This window comes from Notamacropus eugenii, chromosome 4 (assembly GCF_028372415.1).
Source record: "Notamacropus eugenii isolate mMacEug1 chromosome 4, mMacEug1.pri_v2, whole genome shotgun sequence".
Taxonomy (NCBI): domain Eukaryota; kingdom Metazoa; phylum Chordata; class Mammalia; order Diprotodontia; family Macropodidae; genus Notamacropus; species Notamacropus eugenii.
Window position 1 is genome coordinate 119,970,498 of NC_092875.1, and position 23,888 is coordinate 119,994,385.

General features: G+C 39.2%; 2 long non-coding RNA genes across 5 annotated transcripts in view; one reads left to right on the plus strand and one right to left on the minus strand.

Moving 5' to 3' along the window:
* On the minus strand, positions 1 to 21,884 carry LOC140500526 (uncharacterized). 4 transcript variants are annotated; one of them, XR_011965773.1, is made up of 5 exons: positions 21,781 to 21,883; positions 14,383 to 14,554; positions 6,096 to 6,271; positions 1,400 to 1,824; positions 1 to 550 (listed from the first exon to the last, which is right to left on the minus strand). It is a non-coding gene; the product is annotated as an uncharacterized lncRNA (long non-coding RNA). The 4 variants fall into 4 exon arrangements; XR_011965772.1 differs by lacking the exon at positions 14,383 to 14,554 and having other exon boundaries at positions 21,781 to 21,884; XR_011965775.1 differs by lacking the exon at positions 14,383 to 14,554 and having other exon boundaries at positions 1,400 to 1,646.
* LOC140500527 (uncharacterized) overlaps positions 7,925 to 23,888 on the plus strand; it is a 21,750-nt gene continuing 5,786 nt past the window's right edge. Inside the window, exons 1-2 of the long non-coding RNA XR_011965776.1 lie at positions 7,925 to 8,013; positions 9,482 to 9,554. This is a non-coding gene — a long non-coding RNA (uncharacterized lncRNA). The remainder of the gene's footprint in view (positions 8,014 to 9,481; positions 9,555 to 23,888) is intronic.

The window sequence follows — 23,888 nt, forward strand, 5'->3', positions numbered from 1 at the left end:
TTCCAGAGTCGAACAAGGGTTGAGCTTTATTTCAGGGTCTAGTTACAAGTGCAGGGGAATTCTTCCTTAGGAGGGAGCAAAGAATCTCCCAAGGAGGCAAAGATCTTACAATAAGAGACTGGAAGTAGAAGTATAAGTGGGGAGAGAGGGGGAGGGGAGAGAGGAGAGAGGAAAAGCGGAGCCTTGTTGTCCTCACACGTGGCCCCTCCGCCCAAGAGAGCTTTCAGGCTTTCCTGATCCTACTTAAGCTCTCCAGCTGCATAGTTTGCATCTGAATACCATGCTGTTAGGTGTGCCCAGATCTGGGACAATCTCGAGGGCGGGGAGAGCTCTCTCCCATCACGTTTCTCACGGGAAGAGGCGGACATACATGAGATAGCTCGGTTCACCTCGATTCCCAGCCATTTTCCTGGGGGGCCTCGTGAGAACTCTAAGATTTAGAAGTTCCCACCTTTACCCGCCCGAGACTGTCCACATGGAATTGAGCTTCCATCCCCAGCACCCTGGAGTCCAAACCAAGCAGAGCTGTTCAGGGAAAGTGGAAAGTTACCTGGAAGACAAAGAAAATTGTTTCTGTGATTAAGATGACAGAATGATTATGACTGTTAGGGTAGTGAAACCAAAGATAAGGAAAGAGAGAGAAAGAGAGAGAAACAGTTTCTCACTTGGTCCTTAAAGTACCACCTGGTACCAACCTACCAGTTGATGTTTGTGCTGAGACATTATAAATGAATTTTGAAGTGTGTTCTTCTAGAGAACAGAAAAGGAACCCCAGGCCCAGAAAAAGGTAAATGTTGTCTCAGTCTTCAAAAAAAAAGTAGAATCTACAAACTGTAGGCTAGGAAACCTGACTTTGCTTCTAAGAAAAATTATAGTACATGTTATTAAAGGGATGGTTCTTGAATTTCTAATAGATTTTGAGTAAAAGCTTGTTTATTGATTAAAAAGGGAATGTGACTCACAGCGAGTTAGACTGGCTTTATCAAGAACAAGTCATGCCAACTGATCTTATTTCCTTTTCTGACAGCCTTGCTAAATCAGGGGATATGAAATCACATAAAACACAGTACAATATTATATAATGATGTTATAATACCCAACTATCATATTGATAATATAAACATATTATTAATATAATATATGATTATATTTTACTCCTGATCTAGTAAATAATTATATATGACTTCTTGATTTATTATATATTCTCTCTATATGTGTATTATTATTATATTATCTTGTATACTATTTACTTACATATTATTAGGTATTTATGAATTATTATATGTGTAATATATTAATATGTATATTGCACACATTATAGATATACACATACACTATACATACATATACTTATATATACCTACACACACACACACACACACACACACACGTATCTTACCTAAATTTTGGCAAAGCACTCAATGAAGTCTTATGCTATCTTCCTGGTCCAGAAGACAGTTACAGAATAGGTGATAGAACAGGTAGACATTGTTCAACGCTGGTTTCTTGATTAGATGCCAAGAGTTGTTGTGAAGGTTAATGTGGAAGGGTGCTATTTGTGTCCCAGGTCTCTGTGCTTGGACTTGTGCCACTTCATATTCTCATCAGTCATTACAATCAAGGCATAGATGGCATTCTTAAATTTGCTGACAAGACAAATTTGGAAGGCACAGCTAACTTTCTGGATGACAGAGTCAGGATCCAAAAAGGTTGTGACAGACTAGAACAATGAGTTGAATTGTAGCAGATGAAAAAAATACAATATCCTTAGCTTCAAAAAATCAAGTACAAGATTGTGGATGGCTTGGCGAGGCAGCACCCTATCTGAAAGAGATCTTTAGGTTTTTAGTAAACTGCAATCTCAATATGATGCATCTAGCTACATGATACAATGGATAGAGTACTGGACTTGGGGTTGAGGAAGACATTGATTCAAATTCAACCTCCCTCACCTACTAGCTATGTGACCCTGGGCAAGTAACCTCATCTCTCCGTAAAACAGGGACGATAAGGACACATACCTCCCAAGGTGATTGTCAGGTAATGTATGTAAAGTACTTTGCAAACCTTAAAGCATTCTAAAAAAAGCAAAGCTATTATTGTTAATAACTGTAAGATAATGGAGGCCAAATACCAAAGAGGAATGTGATTTTCATTTCTATTAAGTGTCCACGATCAGAGATATATGGTAACTTTCCATGCAGTGACCTAGTCAGAGCACATCAAAGTATTGTGTTTATTTCTTGGTGCTCCACTTTTAGGGAGGACATTGCTAAGTTGAAAAGTGTTGGAATGAGGGAACCAGAATGGTGAAGGGCTGCTAGATCATGCCATATGAGACTCAGGTAAGGATCTATAGAGGAGAAGACCTAAGGGGTGTATGGTATTTGAATGGCAGACCTTTGAAGGAGTGCACTGCTTGGCTCTGGAGGGCAGGCAAGAAGCCAAGGCAGAAGTTAGAGGCAGGTAGTTTTCATTGCACTATAAGACATTACTTACTAAAAATCAGAGCTAAAAGGGGGAATGGGCCATGTCAGGACATGGTGGGTTCTTCTTCACTGGAGACCCTCAGTTCCAAGACTGATGACCTCTCTGTGGGGAAATGTGGTAGAAGGGACTTCTGATCAGGTGCAGGATGGGCTTTGGTGCCTCAGTCACAGAACCTGACTGATCAAGTGTTGGGTATGTTGTAGTTGTGATACTTTCGTGTGGGTTCCCAACCCTTGGTTTTGAAGTGTAGGTTGGAATGAATGGCCTCTGATATCCTTTCCCATTCTAGCATGCAAGGGAAGATAGACTCACTTCCTGTCCTTAAGAAACTTAATTATTTTATATACACAATCCATATACATATATACACACATATCTTGTGTATATACATATATGTATGTGTGTATATATACAAACAAGCATGTATGTATGTATGCATGTGTTTATATATATTATGTGGGTTCATGTTGTTTCCCATCATAGAATATAAACTTCTTGAGGGCAGGGACTGTTTCCTTTTTGTCTTTGCTTTTCTAACACTACTTTTTTTAGCACCTACCACTACTGTGCCAGGGACATGTTGTTGTTCAGTCGTTTCAGTTGTAACCAACTCTTTGTGAGCTCATTTGGGTTGTTTTTCTTTTTTTTGGAAAAGATACTGGAGTGGTTTACCATTTTCTTCTCCAATGCAGGGACATTGTAGGAACTTAATAAATTCTTATTATTTGACTGACTTACATTTGTCAGGAATCTTTCACTTCCCCCAAAGTTTTCACATCAATTACTTTCACAGCAGCTCTATAAGTTTGCCGGGATGGGCACTCTTATTCACATCCTATAGATGAGAAAAGAACAGGTCGCCAACAAAAGGACACCCAAACCTGTTAGAGAGAGAAGAGACTAAAACCAAGATTCCATGAATCCCATCCTTTGTCTCAGTTGTCTAGGTAGTAGTTCCTGCAATCTATTTAGATCAGCAGAGCCACATCTCTGTGGAATGATGCAACCCTTGCTTGAGTCCATTCTCTTGGCTTTGAACCCTGCCTTGGCTCAGCAATGCTGCAATTAAAGTAACAATAGGTAGCCTCACACCCAAACTGGGCAAAGTCTGGTGGTTCTGGCTTCTGGTCACTATTCTACAGCAGGGGCCTTCCTGGTTTCCTTCTGTTATTGGGTCAGGATACTCATGGGTACTTCTTTGCCTGCCAGTTTTCTTCCTTCAAAGTTGATGAGCAAAGCAAAAAATATCTGTGATAATTGCTTCATCATCTTTAACTACAGGATTTCAGAATCTTTGCAGAGAATTATCTCCAAGTTTGATAGCTTTGTGGAGACTGGCAGCTAGAGAGATGGGAGCTTGGATCTTTCAAGAAACTCTTTAATGGGGTTGAAGGAAACAATATTGGCCATTTATTTCCTTGCGAGGGATGCAGTGGATAGAGGGTTGAGCCTGGAATCAGGAAAACTCTTTCTGAGTTAAAATCTGGCCTCAGATTCTTAATAGTGACTAATATTTACTAATGTGACCTTGGGCAAGTCATTTAACCATGTTTGCCTCAGTTTCCTCATCTGTAAAGTGAACTGGAAAAGGAAATGGCAAACCATTGCAGTATTTTTTGCCAAGAAAACCCCAAATGGCATCATGAAGAGTCAGGATGACTGAACAACAAATTACCTATGGGACTGGGGTGTGGTAGTAATGATAATAATAATAACACTAATTTACATACATTAAAATATTAATAATATGTAAATACATTGATAAATACTTTTGTAGAGCATTACTACCTAGCATTTTGGTGAGGGAGTATGGCATAGTGGAAAGAAAAACTGATTTAGAATTAGAAGATTTAGGTTCAAATCCTTAGTATTTGGGTAACATTGGGAAAGATACTTCATCTTTCTGAGCATTAATCTACCCATTTGTGAAATGGGAATAATAATACTTGTAATTTCTACCTTAGAGGGGTGTTGTGAGAGTCAAATGAAATCCTAGATCTATCAATAAACATTTATTAAGTTCCTGTTATGTGCTAGGCATAGTGCCAGGTCCTGAGGATACAAGGATAAAAATGATATCATTCCTGACCTCAACACACACACAAAAACACACACAAACACACACACACACAATAGCTAGCTGGGGCAGTGGATAGAGCACTGGACCTGGAATAAGGAAGACCCATCTTTCTGAGTATAAATCTGACCTCAGACACTTACTAGCTATGTGATCCTAGGTAAGTCACTTAACCCTCTTTGCCTCAGTTTTCTCATCTGGAAAATGAGCTGGAGAAGGAAATGATAAATCGCTCCAGTATCTGTGCCAAGAAAACCCTAAAAGGGGTCATGAAGAGTCAGATGCAACTGAGAAATGACTGAACCACAACAACATATATATAAAAACACAGAATAAATACAAGGCAATGGGGTGGGGGAGGGGAAAGCGCACATTAAAAATTAAGAAAAGCCTCTCATAGGAGGCAGCTTTTGAGCTGAACTTTGTAGGAAATCAAGGATTCCAAGAGGTAGGGATGAGGAAGCATGGACCGCAGGCATGGAGCATGGCTAATGCAAAAGCAAGGAGGTTTACTTTGTATATCTTAAAATTAATAAATTTTAGCTATGTCATTGACTAATATTTAAATCCTCTTTTATATCCTTTTCAGAATTCTTTACAATTTTCTCTTAAGTGTGTGTTGACTGATAGTCTCATGCCACTTCCAGCAAAGTCCTACTGGAATGTTTCATGTTGGTGTGAAGGTGACTTTATATGTACAATGCCTGGATAAGCAGAGTACAGGCTATGATGGCTCCTGTCACATTAAAAAGCCCTGGCTGCATGACAGGCTCACTAAGTTTTGAGAGGCTATAAGGGCAAACAAAGTAGCATCTTTTGATGTTTTTGTTTTACAAAAAGTGCCTTTGAATAATGTGATTAAGGAAGATCTTTCCCACCCATTGTCATACAAGGGAAGATTTGTAGAAAAGTCCATGCCTTTTGTTAATGAGGCACTGGTTCTCAAGGAATGTGATGCCCTCTGGCTCTAAAAAGTGTATAAGACTCTGAGGTGCAAGTTTTACTTTGGGACTTACTAACCTGAGTGTTTCTTTGGCCAGACAAGGACTCTGAGAAGTTGCTTAAGGAGCCCCCAGCTTGGAATATCCAGATGTCGGTGCTTCTTCTCTGATAACTATGGTCAGACAGTTGGACCTGTCTATTGATGGTCAGGCAGAGGAAGCCATGTCTGTTGACTTTTGATTTCTCTGTATTTTCTTTTGAGTTCAGTATGCTGATTCCCCTGAGCTAGGTGAATGATATAAGTGCTTGGCTAAAGGAATGATATATATGCTTGCTTTTCCTTTTATGAATGTAGATCTAAGAACCTGTCATAGAAGGCCCCTCTGTGTATGTTGAGGTGCTTACTGATACGGAGCTACAGCATGATAGATTTTTTTTAATCAATAGCAACTCTTGAAGACAACCCTGTACGCTATAGATGGGTCTTGATCTCTGTGAGTAGTGACAGCATCCATGTAGATAAAATCACAGATCCTTGAAGTACCTAGAAAGGACCTCTACCTTCAAGGTCCAACTAAAGTCCTACCTCCTCCATGATGTCTTGCCTGATGATTGTGGCCCACTGTATTCATTCTTGTCTTTGGACTCATGGAAGGAACTTCAGTCAAGGATCACTTAGTCTAATCTGCATGGGAGTATCAGCCCAGTCTACAGCATCAAGGTTCTGTTTGACTCAGCTTAAATCAGACTTTTCCTGAAGACCTGTAGTTAGAGAGAACCCAATCCACTTTTAGATAGATTTAATTATTAGAACATTGTTCCTTACAATGAGCTAAAATCTGTTCCTCTGGAACTCCTTCTGATCCTCAAGTTGAAACAAAAATGTATCAAGTACTCACTATGTGGCAGGGACTGTGCTAAGTGCTGATGAGATCAAGACAAAAACAGTCCCTGTCCTCAAGGAGCTCACAGTCTAGTGGGGAAGACAATGTGCAAAGAGCCATCTATGTACAAGCAAGATATAGACAGGATAGTAAATCAGAGACTACCAACAGAGCAAAGCACTGGCATTAAGAAGGATCAGAAAAGGTTTCTTGCAGAAGGGGGGGAGTTTAGCTGAGACTTGAAGGAAACCAGAGGAGTCTAGGAAGCAGAGATGAGGAGGCAGACCATTCCAGGCATGAAAGACAGCCAGGAAAAAGGTGCAGTGAGGAGATGGGAAGTCTTGTTCAAGGAACAGCAAGCAGGGTGGTGTCACTAGATCACAGAGAATATGGAGGCAGAGGGAGTAAGGTAGAAGAAGTTCCTGAGAGTGTAGGAAGGGCATAGCTTATGAAGGACTTTGAATGGCAATAAAAGATTTTATATTTGATCCTGGAGAAACAGGGAGTTGCTGGAGTTTATTTAGGAGGGAGATAACGTGATCAGAGAACTTTGGATGGATTTTAGTGGGGAGAGAGTCCAGGAAGGGAGAATGAGCAAAAGGCTATTGTAATAGTACACATATGAGATGATAAGGGCCTGTACCAGGATGGTGGTATGACAGAGGAGAGAAGGAGGCTTCCCAAAAGATGATACAAGGTAGGACTGACAGAACATAACAAGAGATTGCATATAGGAGGGTGGGAAAGAGTGAGGAGCTGAAGATGACAGCTAGACTGAGAAACTGAATGACTGAGAGGATTGTGGTGCCCTCAGCAAGTAATAAGGAAGCTAGGAGGAGGGTGGAAAAATAATGGACAAAGTTTGGACTTTTTGAGTTTAAGATGTCTACAAGAGATGTTGAATAAACGTTGGAGATATGAAATTGGAGGTCAGGAAAGAGATTAGGACTGAATAAATGGATCTGACAGTCATCTGCATAGAGATACTGGAGGGGTTTGCCATTTTCTTCTCCAACTTATTTTATAGATGAGGGAATTGAGACAAACAAGGTTGCCCAGCCAAACTAGTAAGTGTCTAAGGCTAGATTTGAATTTAGGTCCTCCTGATCACTCTATCCACTGCACTGCCCAGATACCTGAAATCCCTTCCAGCCCTGACATTCTGTGATTTTAATCTTCTCTGATTCCATGTTCCTCTTCAGCTCTCAATATCTGATGATTCCTGTTTCTCCAGATGCCAACTAAGATATGCTTCCAAGGGAAATGGAATTGCCAGGGCTGGACATCTGGTATCCAGAGTGAGTCTCAGAATCGTTCCTAGGTGCTGTCCCTGGGCAATCTGGCAGCCCAAATATCAGCCTAGAGGGGAGAGGAAGCACCCTTAGCAGAAACATGCATTCAGGATGACCCTCTGCTCCTGGCCAGGACAAGCTGAAGACAAGCTGATGACTGTGGCCGAAGAGCTGCTCTGAAAATTGTCAAGTCTATTTGATTCAAGTCAAATGACAGATGTGGAGGGAGGAAGATCCTTTCACCCAGAGGATCCGGATGGATCCTGGTGCTGACGGCCACCAGCTGTGTGACCTTGGGCAAAGACAAGAGCAACAGTAGCAACAATAAGTACGTGTATAGTATGTCAGAGTTTGCAAAATGCTTTGCAGATATCTCATTTGATCTTTACAACAATTCTAGGAGGCAGGTACTGTGACAATCTCCATTTTACAGATGAAGAATCTGAGGTTCATTCTTGCATATTTTTCAAACATTTCTTTTCTTGACTTGTACCACTCAGGGTTTTCCCTGGGAAGGTTGGAATTTGGCTCATGCCTCTGTTTTAACAGAAAATGTAAAGAGCCGTCAGTTCTCATACAAACATTCAGGCTGACATAATATTGACTATATGGTAGGCTTTTATTTAAACTAATGAAAAATACAAAGGACTCACAAAACTCACAAAACACAAAGCCCCTAAATGTTCAAGACAATTCTTTTTTGGTGAGCCCCACTATGGTACTACCCTAGGTGGTTCCATCCCACAAGCCAAAAGCACTTGAATGAGAGAGAGAAAAAGACAGAGAGAGAGAGAGAGAGAGAGAGAGAGAGAGAGAGAGAGAGAGAGAGAGAGAGAGAGAGAGAGAGAGAGAGAGAGAGAGAAAGCCAGCTCCCCTTTGGATCGACATAGGTCCCATAACTCATAATACAGCATAGCATTTTGGACTGGACTAGTCCAATTCAGGAGCAACTAGGTGGCACAGTGTATAGAATACTGAGTCTGCAGTCAAGAAGATCTGAGTTCAAATCTGGCCTCAGGCATTTACTAGCTGTGTCACTTAACCTCTGTCTGCCTCAGTTTCCTCAGCTATAAAGTGAACATCACAATACACCTCCCTCCCATGGTTGTTGTAAAGATACAATGAGATGACACTTGTAAAGCAGTTATAACAGGGCCTGGCACAGAGTAGGCTCTTTCATGCTTTCTTCCTTCTCTTTGTCCCTTTCATGAAGGAGTTAAACTTGCCAAGAGAATTTCATACTCTCTCAAGGAGGCATTATCAGCTCTGGAACAAAGGCCTCCTTAAAGGAGGCAACAAGGACTTTTATACCTTGTACAAGGAGACATCATAAGTGCTAGAATAAAATTCTTATAAGTAGGGCCAGTCAGAACTCTGCATAATATCCTGCTGTACTCATTATACAAATAGAAATCACAATTCGTATTTTTATAGGGCTTTATTAAAGTTCTATTAAAAAAAACTTTTAAAAACCTTCTTCTCATAATGATACTCTGAATTAGGTTGTACTTATATGATCCCTATTTTATAGATGGAGAAATTGAGGTTGAGACATCAAGTGGTTGTGCCATCATTACACGGGTAATAAGTAGTAGATGATGTTTTGACATGAAAACCAATGTTCTTTGAACTGTACCACAATAAACTGTATAGAACAAATTTGTGGCAAAATCCTGACTCCAAAGAAAAAGCATTGGTAGAAAACATAACTTCATTATTTCAAAGGTTCAGAGACTTCAGTGACCTGGGGACTTCTTGATCTGATATATATTGCAATTCTTCTCCATTTCTTACAGATGATCTTCCCAAGTCTCTGTGCCCAGATAATCTTCATGAGCCAGCTTTCTGCTAATGAGACTCTGAATTCAGGTAAGCTGGAACTTGAATGGCAGACATAGTTCCTCCCTGAATATGCACTTTGAAACTTTGCCAGCTTGGTGTGGGGCCTTCCTGAACTTGAACTCTGCTGGTATTTCCCTCAAGAGCCCAGGGTCATTTTCAAATGGTGAAACGGAACAGATCATAAAGCTCCAATACTATGTCCTGGGCACTTCTCTCATAATAGTTCAGTCCTTTAGAGATCTGCCACTCAAAGGTCACCCCATTTTAACAATAAGTGATTTTATTATCCTTTTATCTAACTCAGAGTAGTAGAATTTTAATGAAGAAGATGCAAATTGATTCCAGAAAGATGTAGGTCAATTTATATGTCTGACAATGAAGATAAATGACAACCTTTAAAGTTTGGTTCAGGGAAGACAAGCCTGTCCTCCCATGATGTGCCAACGGGGCTCCTGATGTCAACAGAAGACTGAGCTTTCCCAGGGGCCTTGTTTTAGGGACACACTGATGACCATTAAGGAACTACTCTGTTTGGTCTAATCAAAGCATAATTCATCAGTCCAATTCATCAAACTTCATGAATCACATATTTAATAAGTATTTATCACATGCAGAGCACTCGACCTGTCTCAGGGAGAGATAGGAAGATGAGATCGGACAGCCCCTACCCTCATGGACTTTATAGCATTACAGTGGATATGATATACACAGATAATGAGAAATAACATAATACATTAGTCTATCCTAGTATACCTTGGTCATGTACTGCTAATGGACATTGAGTTGAATCTAGAACTATAAGTAAGTAGGAAATATAAGAAGGAGTAAGAAAGTAAACTGGGTTGTGTCTGGGAAATTCTTTAATTATTCCAAGCTGCTTAGGAAGCCATAGGTTCCAAATGCCCCTCTGATACTTCATGACCAGGGAATGCTAGATCAGACAGTAGATAGAGGAAAGAGGTAAAGAACTAAGAAGTAAAAAATACCTGAGTTCAAATCTAACCCCAGACACCTGATAGCTCTGTGACACTGGACAAGTCACTTAACCCATGTTACTTTGTTTCCTAAAAAAATCCACCAACCTCATAGAGTGGTTGTGAGCATCAAATGAGATCATAATTGTAAAGCATTTAACATAGAGTCTGGCCCATAGTTGAATCTCAAAAAATACTTGCGCTCTTCTCTTTCCCCATGGACAGGTCACTTAATCACTTTGAGCCTTAGGCAATTCTACTAGTAAAGCTTATCTACTAAGTTAGGGGACAGTTAGAGTCACAAGATCTCAGAAGAATCAAAATTTCCAATGACACTAAGAGCAATGGAGAGACGTATGATGAATGTAGGGTAGATACAACAAATTACTAATGATGAAGTTGCGTATGAGCCAGAAATGGTGGAAGAACTTCACCCATGATATGTGTAATCAGAAAATTAAAATCAATTAATTCAACAAACATGTATTGAATGTCTTCCAAATGCCATGCACCATAGTATCTTCTTGAGGGCAGCTAGGTGGCACAGTAGGTAGAGCACTGGGCCTGGAGTCAAGAAGGCCTTCTTTCTCTAGTGACCACACTCTAAATGAATTTATCCTGACCCTTCTCCATTTGCACTACACTGAATCTTTCCCTCTTTCCTCCCATTCAATTAAATTTGTCTAAAAAGTTTGATTTGATGATATATTTTGGACTGCTTCCTCCTGGTGCCAAAATTCCTGGTTATGATCTGTGTACTGCTGTCCATGAAATACTAAAAGAATTAGAAGAAAGCTTCCATTGGGAAGATTCCTTGTGGAGGATCTGTGGAAGAGTCACACAGCATTAGGAGGCATGGATGGGTTAGGAACTGCCCTGGTAAAGGGAGCATTCAAAACAATGGGATCTTTGCTATAAAAGTGTTAAAGGAGCATGTTAAGTGCTAAGTGAATTGTGAGAAGATCACAGCAAATCAGGAGGAAGACTCCCTCTGAAATGGGTTTTACAGAACAGCTAAGTTTGCCACAGGCAAGAGTAAGATGAAAAGGAGAGAGAAAGGCATTCAAATATTGGGAATTGCTTAGACAAAGGTACGGAGGAGGGAAATGTGGTTGTATGTAGCAGAAAATAAGTAATCTAATTTACCTGAAAGATAGAATTCAAGGAGAGGAATAAGATAAAACCAGATAGGTGGGTGTTGTCTTACAGTGGAGAGACTGAAAAGTCAAGCCAAGGAAGTTTAATTTCAACTGGGAGGTCCCACAGGACTTTGAGCAGAGGATGGAGGGGAAAAAAGCATTTATTAACCTCTTATTATGGCATGGTGCTAAGAACTGGGGATACAAATATAAGTAAAAAAGAAAGACAGCCCCTTCTCTCTTCTATTCTAATGAGGAAGATGACAGGGAATGAAAAACAGGGAAGGGTAGGGGGCATAAGGAGGAGGGAGATAGATGCTCCGTACAAAGACATAATTTTGAAGTCCAAAAAGGAAGGAACAAAGAACTGGAATGGAGTCAGTCCAACCTGGGACACTCCACAAAAGAGAGGCTCCAGGAAGTACTTATCAATGGGAAAAGGGGAGCAGATGTTGTTGAAGAATATACAAGGATGAGCAGGTCACAGGGAGAGTAGTCTGCTCTCGGGCAAGGGGACTCTACGGGCTGAAGAATATTCCAGAATGAATCAGCCATGGTTTTGAAATTCATTAAGTCGGCAGTAGGACCAGGAGGGGAGTGAAAATAGGCTAGCAGAGGAGTGGTATGACCTTGGCAGCAGTACAGAGGATGGATTGGAGAATTGAGGAAGTTGCCACTCAGTTTTTCAATGAGCATTCATTAAAACTTTACTGTGTGGAGGGCATGGTGCTAAGTGATGGGGATGCAAATACAAACAGAAAAGGAAGCTCCTGCCTTCAAGGAGGTTACCTTTTGGTTGTTGTCCTTTGTTCTGAAAGAGGACCAAATGACATCACTATAAGACCAGTAAAAGGGGGGGTGGGGTGGTGGCAGATAAGAAAAGAAGGAAGCAGGGCATATGGGTTGAGTCCAGGTGAGAAATTAAGAGATGGTTGAACTGAACATCACAAGAACAAGTTATTAAGAGGCTATTGTAATTTAGGTGTGAGTGGTAGTAAGAGTTTGCATCAGGATCTGTCAGTTAGTCAAGAAGCTCTTATGTATAAGTGCTGACTATGTGCCAGTCATTATGCTAGGTATTGAGGATACAAAGAAGGCAAAAACAAGGTCACTAAGGTGTTGGCAGTGGAAATAGAGAGGAAAGGATGGATGGGAGAAACATTACTCAGAGATTGTGAAGTCATAGAAATAGAAAGCAAGAAAGTTCCTTAGAGATCATCTTGACTGGTACTACAAAGGGCACAGGGAAGCCCACCTTCCCCCCCAACTTTTTCCTTAGAGGCAGTGTGGGACAGTAGGAAAAGCAATGGATTTAGAGCCAGAGGACCTGCATCTGATGTTTATTTCCTGTGTGCCTTTAGACAAGTCATTGAAATTCTTTGAAGCTCTTATTTCCTCAACTTTAACATAAGGGTCGACTGAGGTCTAATCTTTTAGTTCCAAATCTCTGATCCTCAGTTGTAACAACCCTCTTGATCCACTTCACATACACAAAGGACTGTGGTCTCCAATGAGGATCCTAAATGAGCTACTGGAAATGCCAACACAGAGCAGTGACCCCAAGTAGTCCCATGGTCTTACCTTGAGGAACTGGGGAGAGAAGAGCAGCATAGAGTACAATATGCCTTGCTCACCTCTATTCCACATGACCCATGGAAATTTGTTGAGCCTCCTTGTGGAGGGCGTTCAACCTTGTCAGCTGGAACCATTACCCATTTTCCAGTCCGTTTGGATAAGCTGTCAAGGTCGCAGTGGATGACTTACTGGAGCCTTGGCATTTGTTTTTCCTTACTGCAGGGGAAAAGTTTTAATACTAACCCAACATCATATCCTGGACACTTCCCTCATAACATGTCAGTTATTCTTTATAGGACAATACCAAAATATCATCCCCTCACTAATAATAATTGATTTCCATCTACAAGTGCAATACCAAGGTTCATTTTGATCTAGATTGAAATTTGTTTTGGATATAAATCTTTCCCCTCCTTCCTCTCCCTCCTCTCAGAGTCGCTCCTGCTACTGCCCAGAGGCCAATCAGTGATGTCCATGAAGTAAGAACTACCTGTGATTAGAAAGACTGTCGTCAGAGAAATTATTTACCAGGCAACTTTTCTGACTTTTATTTTCACAGATTAATTGGTTTTTCTTTTCTAATCAACTATTTTGAAATGAAAAGAATAATTACTTTTTGCAAAATTATACACAGTCATTGGATGACAAGGCAAAGTCAGAAATCACTGCTTGCTTGTCTGATTTGAGACTTCAGGAGAATCTAATTGAAGAGACAAAGATAAATAGTCTAGCAAAACAGTGATTAGAAGAGGGATGTTTCTCTATAATTTTCCACTTATCGTAAAGACACTATGCATACAGAGCTATGTTGTAGTAGAAAGTGTTGGGAGAGAACTGAATTTGAAACCAGATGAACTTAATTGTCTAGCTCTATTAGTTACTATTTGCATGACCTTGGGCAAGAGAATTAATTTCTTTGGGCCTTGTTTTCCTTTTTATGTAAAATAAGGGGATTGGACTAAATCAAAGATTTTTAACCTGAAGTTTGAGATCTTTTAAAAATTACTTTGATAACTACATTTTGATATAACTGGTTTCCTTTGTGGTACTATGTATTTCATTTTGTGCATTTACACATACTTTTCTGAGAAGTGGTCCATAAACTTCATCAGTTTTCCCAAGGGATCCATGATACAAAAAAGGCTAGGAACTTTTGTACTAAATTACCTTTAAAGATCCATCCAGTTCTACTTCCTATGAGTCTATATTGCAAAATGTAAAGATCAATTCCTTTTTCATCAAAATGTAAAAGAGATGAATTCCAGATGTGTTTAGGTGAATTGACGAGGGATTTTACATAGAATGCTGGACTTCGCTTTGTTTGTCTCAGTTTCTTCATCTGTAAAATGAGTTGGAGAAAGAAATGGCAAACAACTTCAGTATCTTTGCCAAGAAAACCCCCAAAGGGGTCATGAAGAGTCGGGCATGAAAGAAAATTATTAAACAACAAGGGAATCCATTCCAGGAATGGGGAGAGGCTAGTATAAAGGCTCAGAAAATATTGTGTTTTAGGAACGGTAGGAAGGCTAGTGTGGTTAGACTATAAAGTAGGAAAAAGAGGAGTACATATGGAAAAGTCAGTTGGAACCAGGGTGTAAGGGACCTATATTTAATCCTAGAGGCAATAAGGAACAATTAGAGTTTAGTGAATAGGGATAGTGACATGATTACACTTGCACTATGGAAAAAATGCTTTGGTAGCTATATGTAGGAGAAGGGAGAGGCTTTAGGCAGGAGGATCAATTATAAAGCTATTTCAGTAGTCTAGGTAAGAGGTGATAAGGGGCTGAGCTAGGGTGGTGACTGAATGGAGAGAAGTGGAACAATACCAGAGACATAGTGAAAATGCAAATAACAAGATCTGGCAACCAATTGGATATGGGGAGTGTAGAAAAGGGAGGAAGCAAGCAAAGCATTGATTTTGATAGCCTTGGACTGTCGGAAGGGTGGTTCCCTAGAAAGAAATAAGGAATTCAGAAAACTATGGATTTGAAGGAAAAGAGTCCTGTCTGGAATCTACTGAATCTGAGATACCTATAAAGCATTTAGTTTGAAGTATTTAGTACGGTTGAAAATATCCAACTGGAGGTCAATAGTCAGACTAAGGATAGATATACAAATCTGGCAGTCTTCTTCTTAGAGATAATAATTAAATCCATAGACCTAATTAGGTAACCGGATGAGAAAGTGTATAGGGAAAATAGAACAAGATTCAATTAGAACTTTGGGGAATATTTACAGTTTGAAGGCATGATATACATGATGAAGAGGTAAAGGAAAATAAGGAGGACAGGTCAGACAGCTAGGCAAAAAACCAAGAGAGAGAAGTGTATCAAAAACATAGAGAGGAGAGAGTATCCAAAAGGAGAAGGCGGCCACTTGGATCAAATGCTACAGTGACAACTGAGAAGAGGACATTAGATCAAGAAATTGAGAGTTTGCTGGTAAGCAGATGTTCTCTAGATCATCAAATATGGCACCCAGAACTGAGTATGTTTCTTTGGATGTGGACAGACTAGTACACAGTATAGCTGTAGATGCTATGGCACTCTCTAATCTCTCTCTCTCTCTCTCTCTCTCTCTCTATATATATATATATGTGTGTGTGTGTGTGTGTGTGTGTGTGTGTGTGTGTGTTTTAATATTTTATTTTCCCCCAATTACATGTAAATACATTTTAAAATATTCATTTTTCTTTTAAATTTTGAGTTCCAAATTCTCTTTTTTCCTCCTTTCTCTTTCCCCTTATTGAGCAGGCAAGCAGTTTAATATAGGTTATACATATTATGCTACACTTAATGTAATAGAAGACTGTCTTTTGCTATTGCATCATCTTGCTGACTCACATTGAGCACCAAGAACACTAAAACTTTCAGGCCCTTTACCAATGAAACCAAGAATAATCACAGGGTTTTTAATAACGTAGAGTGACAAGTGCCAACCCTATTCACTGGTAGTACAGAAAGCACATGAATCCCACTGTGTGTGTGGAAAAGCTCTGAATGCCAAGGAAGCCAGGCACTAAACAGAAAGGGGTAGTGCCAAAGTTGGGATTTACAATGTTTTTTGCCACTGGTTCCTTGATCAGAGGAAGAGGCTGAAAGGTCTGCTTAAGAGCTCATTGGAGAGCAATGATCTGATCCTTGACCCCAGAACTAAGTTAAAAGTCATTGGCTTAATAGCCTTTGGCACCCACAAAGCAATGGAGAAGTGTTAGTAGGCACCAACAGTCTACAGTGCATTACAAACAAAGAATTAAGGATGAGAAATGGTGTATATGATTCATGTCATTAGAGAGATAGATGACTGAAATGTTGGGCAGATGCTGTAGTGGAACTGAAGGGTAAATGATACACAAACCAAATACTGCATTTGTATCTACATGATGTTAAGAGATCTAGAGGAAGTCTTCTAGTATATAGGGTGAACACCCCGAGGAGGATTTGGGGAGAAGGCATGGATAGGAGTTCAACATGGGTTGGAATAGTTAGGTTGCAATTTGCATCATTGGAGGGAGTACTGACATTGATAAGATCACAGATGAATGAATGAAAAACCTAAATACTATTGATACAAATTCTAAAGCTGAAAAAATCTCTGCCCTCCAGGAACTTACATTCTAATGTATCAAAATATGAAATATCTAAGCAAAATGATAACAGCCATAATTTTTCTAATTTTTTTAAAAATAATTGTGACCAAACCTCTGACTTCATGATACCACTATCTTACAAGACCTCATACAGTATGTTACAGCTAGATGGTATAGTGGATAGAGCACTGAGCCTGGAATCAAGAGGATCTAAGATAAAATCCTCCCTCAGTTATTTGCTAGCTGTGTAACCTTGGGCAAGTCATTTAAATTCTGCCTCAGTTTCTTCATCTGTAAAATGGGAATAGTAATAGTAGCTACTTCCCAGAGTTGTGAGAAAATATTTGTAAAGTGCTTGCAAACTTTGAAATGTTATGTGAATGTAGCTATTCTATTATTTAGTTTGTACCTCCTTTTTGTACACCATAGTTACCTGTTTAACGTGCCTTATGTCCCTCATAGTTTACATATTTCATAAAGGCAGAAGCTATGTGTAATTAACCTAACAGCGTTCTGCCCATGATAGGTTTTTGAAAAAAATGTTTACTAAGTTTTCATTTGAAATCAATTATAAACTTATGGAATTCCAGCCTTAAAATGATAGAATCTAAGAGTTGGAAGGGTCTTTAGAGATCATTTACTCTAATCTCTGAGAGAAGCATGAATATTATCTATAACATCTTTGTTTTGTGGTTCCTCAGCCTCTGCCTAAGAGCATTTTTCAACAGCTTCAATCATTAGGCTTGTCTTTGTGTTGAACTAAAATACTATTACTATTATCACTACTACCACTGCTACTGCTACTACCACCACCACTACTACTATTACTACTACTACTACTACTACCACTACTACTACCACTACTACTACTACTACCACTACTACTACTACTGCCACTAATACTTCCACTACTACTACTACCACTACTACCACTACTGCTACTACTACTACTACCACTACTACTATCACTACTACTATTACCACTACTATTATTACTACTACCACTACTACTACCACCACCACTACTACTACTACTACTACTACTGCAGCTGCTGTTGCTGCTGTTCCTGCTCCTGCTGCTACTCCCTTCTCCTCCTTCTCCTCCTCTTGTTTCTCCTCTTCCTACTTTGTACACTTGCCTAAAAGACTATTTTATGGAGAACTTACCCGAGGCAAATGCTCACACAGTGATCAGAAGTAGTGGTATAACAACACTCTCAAGGTCTCTCTGAAGAACTCTGGAATTGATTGCATGACATAGGAGACACTGGCATAGGACTGCCTAGCATACATGCCCTCATGTTGTGCTCTATGAGCAAAGCAGAATTGAAGTAGCTCAAAAGAAATATGAGATGTGCAAATTTAGAGAATCTACCCCACATGTTCATGTGGACTGTTTGTGCCCATTCTGTGGCAGAGTCTTTCAAACTCATATCAATCTGATTAGCCATAGTTGTACATACTGTAACTTGACTCTCACAAGTGATGTCATTTTGGTTTTCTTCAAGAACCAAGGACAACAACTACTACTGCTACTACTCCTAGCTAGCCAGCTAGCATTGATACAGCACTTCAAGGTTTGTAAATACATGTGTATATATATATATATATATATATATGTGTGTGTGTGTGTGTATGTGTATATATGTATATAGATGTGTGTGTGTATGGTATATATGTATATAGATGTGTGTGCTAAATCTCATTTGATCCTCACAAGAATTCCATGAAGTAGGTGCCATTTTTATACTCATTTCTACAAATGGAGAAACTGAAAACTGGAGAAATGCCTTCACCATGGTTACACAGCTATCAAATACCTGAAGAAAGACTCAAAGTCAGGTCTTCTGGACTTCCAATCTAGTGTTCTAGTCCTATTTCTGCCCTCTGAAGTCAAACAGGATAACTCTGATCTTTCTTCTGTATGATGAATCATCATATTTCTTAGAGTTTTTAGAGATTATTTGGATTAATTCCCTCATTTTGCTCCCTTTCTCTATAGAGGGGTATTCAGTAAACATTTATTTTGTTGAGTTGAAGTCAGTACCTATTTATAGAGTTGATTCCTAGTCCTATTTGTTTCTTCTTGTGGTAAATGAAAGCACACTTGAATCTTTGCAGAGATATAATGATGCAGTTATTTTAGACGTGATGGATATGCTGGGTGTTGATAGCTGCAGTGAAAGGCTCTGTGCATTTCCTTGTTTATAACATTCCTCCATATGGGACACTGCAGCAACTCCAGGGCTCCTTTAGATACCACTTCACTCTTTGACTGGTGCAGAGATTCTGCACCAAAGACCCAGCTTTCTTTTGAAATTATCCATCTTGAAGATTATACCTTAGACCACCAGAAAATTAATTTGCTTTAGGGTGGTAATAAAGGATTTTAGAACCAACTTTTCTTTGCTCTCAGTATAATTTCCTTCCAATTGCATTCATTTTTATTTATTTCATTTGAGGAAAAACTTCCTAATAATTAGAATTGTCCAAAATGGAATAGGCTGCCTTAGAAGGTAGTGGGGCCCCACTCAGTGGAGGTCTTTAATCAAAGGCTTGGTGGCTACTTGTTGAGTAGATAATAGAGACCTCTGCATAGGTAAGGGTTAGACAAGGTGGCTTCTAAAGTCCATTTCAGATCTGAGATTTAACAGACAGACAGACATGATAGATAACTAGATAAATAGGTGTTAGTTAGATAGACAGATAGATAGATGGAGATAGAGAGATAGAGATAAACAGATATATATACATAGAAATATCTCCCATATTGTTCTCATAGGAAGCAACTTTAAAAAAATCATGAATTATAGAACTGGAAGCCAACTTAGAGACTGTCAAATAAAAGTCAACAAATATTTATTATGAGTCAGGTACTGTGGTAGACGTTAAACACCTACTATGTGCCAAGCACTATGCTTATAATACAGGAGTGATTTGCCTCATAGGACTGACATAAGGAGAGTGCTTTGTAAACCATAAAATACTTCATAAATATATTATTATTATTAATTTATGTACATTGTATACCATGCTATCCTATCTATAGCTGAGTTGCCTGCGCTGAACAAAAATTAGAAATGGAGTGAACTGGACTTAATGTCCATCATAGAAATTAGTGAAAAGCAGTAGACTCCTGGTAGTCAGCAGTTGTTTGTTGGCATTAACAGAAGGGGGATTTTGGACTTGAGAAGGCAAAATAGACTGAGGTTTGTTAGTATGTAGAAAGAATAGGTGGAGGTTCAACTATGCTTGGTGGAAGGAGCAGGGGGAAACCAGGGCATTGAATCAAAGGAGAAAGACAAAAAATGTAGCTAAGTCTGGGTTGATGAAACTAGAAGTGCAAAGGGGTTAAAAAGTCACATTGGAGTGAATGAGAGGTAAAGACCAGAAGTAAAAGGGACTTTGAGTCCCTTTCAGTCTGCCAAGGTGGATTAGGACCAAGACTGTAAAGGTCACAGCTGAAATAAATACACATACACATATAGATGTATATATACGTATGTAATGTATGTATGCATAGATATACACACATGCATGTATACACATACTCAAATACATTTAAAAATAGAGAATACTTGTGAGCATGACAATTAATTTCCCTGTCTAGAGAGGTGGTTGATATGGAGGTACTTAATGGAGGCTAAATGACCATTTGTCTGGGATATTTTAGATAGGATTCCTGTTTTAAGTGGGAGGTGGCATGGGAGTAGGTGTTCTCTGAAGTTCATAGGCTCATTAGGGATATGGATTGAATCTCTGATTTCTTTGGTACAAGGACCTCTCCAGAGAGAAAACTCCCTCCACTGAAGCAGGACAACACCTCCTTTGCAACTTAGAATCTTGAAGAGTTACCTAGGGCACTTAGAAGTTATGACCAGGGTCAAACAGCAGTAAGTTTCTGAGATAGGATTTGAATCCAAATTTTCCTGACTCCAAGTCTTGTGCCTTCTCCATCACTCCTTCATTCTCTTTGAGAATCTATGGTTTCAGTGACACTCTCATATAATTTACATTTTTACAGCACCCTGGGCTCTTTTTCATGAGTTTCATTTCCTTCCTCAATTTCTTCTTGATTTTGAGTACTCAGCAACAGCTCTATAAATAATGCGCAAGTAGAGAATATTAGGTTCAGTTAGGGGGAATCTGCGGTGAGCTATAGATTTGTATATTCTGCATCTGCCACATCCCACAGGGGATATACTTAGGGAGTACATGGGAAGTATGAGCTTTCTAAGCTTTTCTGACTGTAATGACTAGAATTACATTATAAATGATTAGACACTGGACCCCTTGGAAGCTTAATGTTTTTGAAGGACGACTGGATAAAGGAATGATGACAAAGAATGCTTTCTATTTTTCCCCTGGTCAAAACGATACATACTGCCTTCCAGGCCAAAATGTCCCATAGTGTCCCTCAGATCAATTCCATACTTTCAATTTCTCTCTGCTCCCTCCTCCACTCAGCATACCCTAGAGTATATGTTCAGTACAGAGGACAGAGTCTGGTTTAGAATTAGGTTTAGAATTCAAAGGGACCCCAGGGAGCATCTAGCTCAACAAGTTCATTTGCCAGGTGAGGAAACTAGGGCTGAGAGACATTGAATGACTTGTTGAAGACCACACAGCTAGTTAGTGACAAAACTGTGACCAGAAATGAATTTCCCTGATTTTAAATCTGCATTTTTCCCCATTCTTATTTTTGGTGCTTAAAAAAGATATTCCTATAGTCCATTTTCAGTTTCCCCATAGTTCATCACTGTCTTTTGGTATGTTTGTGACCCTTCTCTCAGGATGGATTCTCAAGGGTTTGCATGAGGCTTCTCTGTTTCCTCAACCTATCCACAATTATAGTGATATAATGCAGAGATCAAAGAATTATAGGTTTAGAATAGGAAGGAACTTTAGATCCAGTCTAACCTCTTCATTTTACAGGTGAGGAAACTTAGTTACATACAGGTTTAGAGACTTACCTAATGTCCTGCAGATAGTATGTGGCAGTCAGGCTTTGAATTGGAGAACAGGATTTGAATCTGATCCATATACATTTTTTCTTTCATTTTTACCACATTGTCTTTCAGCCAAGGAACAAAAATCACATTGAGCAATCATTGCTTAACCTTTCCCTCTAGTTTGTAATTTATATTTAGTTATCTTCCCTATTGACATCCCCTCACCTCCCACTCCCAACATTTGGCTGTGTCATTTTGGACAAGTTGCCTCATCATTTGGCACCTAGATGGTGCAGTGGATAAAGTGCTAACCTTGGCCTCTGGAAGATCAGAGTTCAAATGTGACGCCAAACACTTAGTAGCTGTATAACTCTGGGCAAGCCACCTAACCTCAGTTTTTTATATGTAAAATAGGAGTAATAACAGCACCTGTCTCCCAGGGTTATTGTGAGGATAAAATGAGATAATATTTGTAAAGCACTTTGCAAACCTTCAAGTACTATGTAGATGATTAGCTATTGTTATTATTATTAATAAAATGAGTAAATTGAAGTAATTTTCAAAGGAATTGAATCTATTGACTATTCTCACGGCTGTTGATTGTCTACAGCCTTCAGTAGCTCACAAACCTAGGATGACTGTCTCTGAACCAATCTGCTTCCTGACCTTTTAATTTGAATTTGTTGGGGAGTAGGGCTTTGTGTCTGACCTAATTGTTGGGAGATCTGAACATTAGAATGGTGTGGTGGAAAGAGTGGGAGAGTGATAGGTTCCCTAGGAAATCAGAATTTTAAATGGTTTCTTTTCCAGAAGTATTTATTGGAAGAGGAAGCTAAAGGAATCTAATTCCAGACACTGTGGCACTTGGAGGAGGAAGCTATTTAAGAGCAGCACAACCTCCTCAGCCCCTGTCAAATCACACCAAGGAGGTGCCACCAACTCCTCTGTCTTCTGCTAACCCTGTCTATAGGAGCCACTGCCTGATTTTACTATGAGAGGTGAAGAACTCAGTCCTTTTCACTTCAAAGTAAGAAGACAAATTACCTTTTGAAAGCTTAAGAAGTCTATTCTGTAAGAGAATATGTTTGTTGGCTAAATAATAGGCCAGAAAAGAGGACAAAGGGATAATGTTCTATACTCTTCTCTTTCTCACCTTTGAGTACTACAAGACTTCCTAATATCTGGGACATGAGATGTTAAGGGAGCAAACTTCTCCCTTCTGATGAAGCCCTTTCTTAGTGGTGGGAACATTACCATAAGAAACCTGAGCCTTTATGAGGATTAGCCGTGCCTTTGTTAAAGTGACAATCATAACCATTCTGCTCAGGCACCAAAGAAACAGGCTAGAGGGAGATTAAGTAGATGATTCATAAGCAAGAGACAGAGCCCTAGACAAAAAAGTCTTTAAGTTACATTCATGAGGGCTCAGAGCCAAGGCATGTTAGACTAGGTTAAGATCATTCAACTCTCTCATTTTACAGGTGAGCAAAGGATTATTGAAATGAATGGATAAAACTGGGCTCCAAAGAGTGGAAGTACTTTGCTCAAGGTCACACAGGTAGAATTATTAAAAAGAAAAATCCAGTTGTACAGATCTCAAACTTTATTACAAAGTGATGATTATTGAAACAATCTGGTACTGGCTAAGAAATAGAGTGGTGCATCAGTGGAATAGATTAGGTACAAATTACATTATAGTAAACGACTGTAGTAATCCAGTATATGATAAACCCAAAGAGCTAAGCTTTTGGAACAAAACTTCATTATTTGACAAAAACTACTGGGAAAACTGGAAAACAGTATGGCAGAAACTAGGTATAGACCAACATCTCACACTGCATACCAAGATAAGGTCAAAATGGTTACATGATTTACACATAAAAGGTGATACTATAAGCAAATTAAGAGAGCATGGAATAATTTATCTGTCAGATTTATGGATAAGGGAAGAATTTAGAACCCAACAAGATAGAGAGAGCATTACAAAATATAAAATAGATAATTCTGATTATATAAAATTTAAAAGGTTTTATACAAACAAAATCAATGCAACCAAAATTATAGGGAAAGCAGAAAACTGGGGGGAAATTTGCAACAAGTGTCTTAGATAAAGACTTCATTTCTCAGAT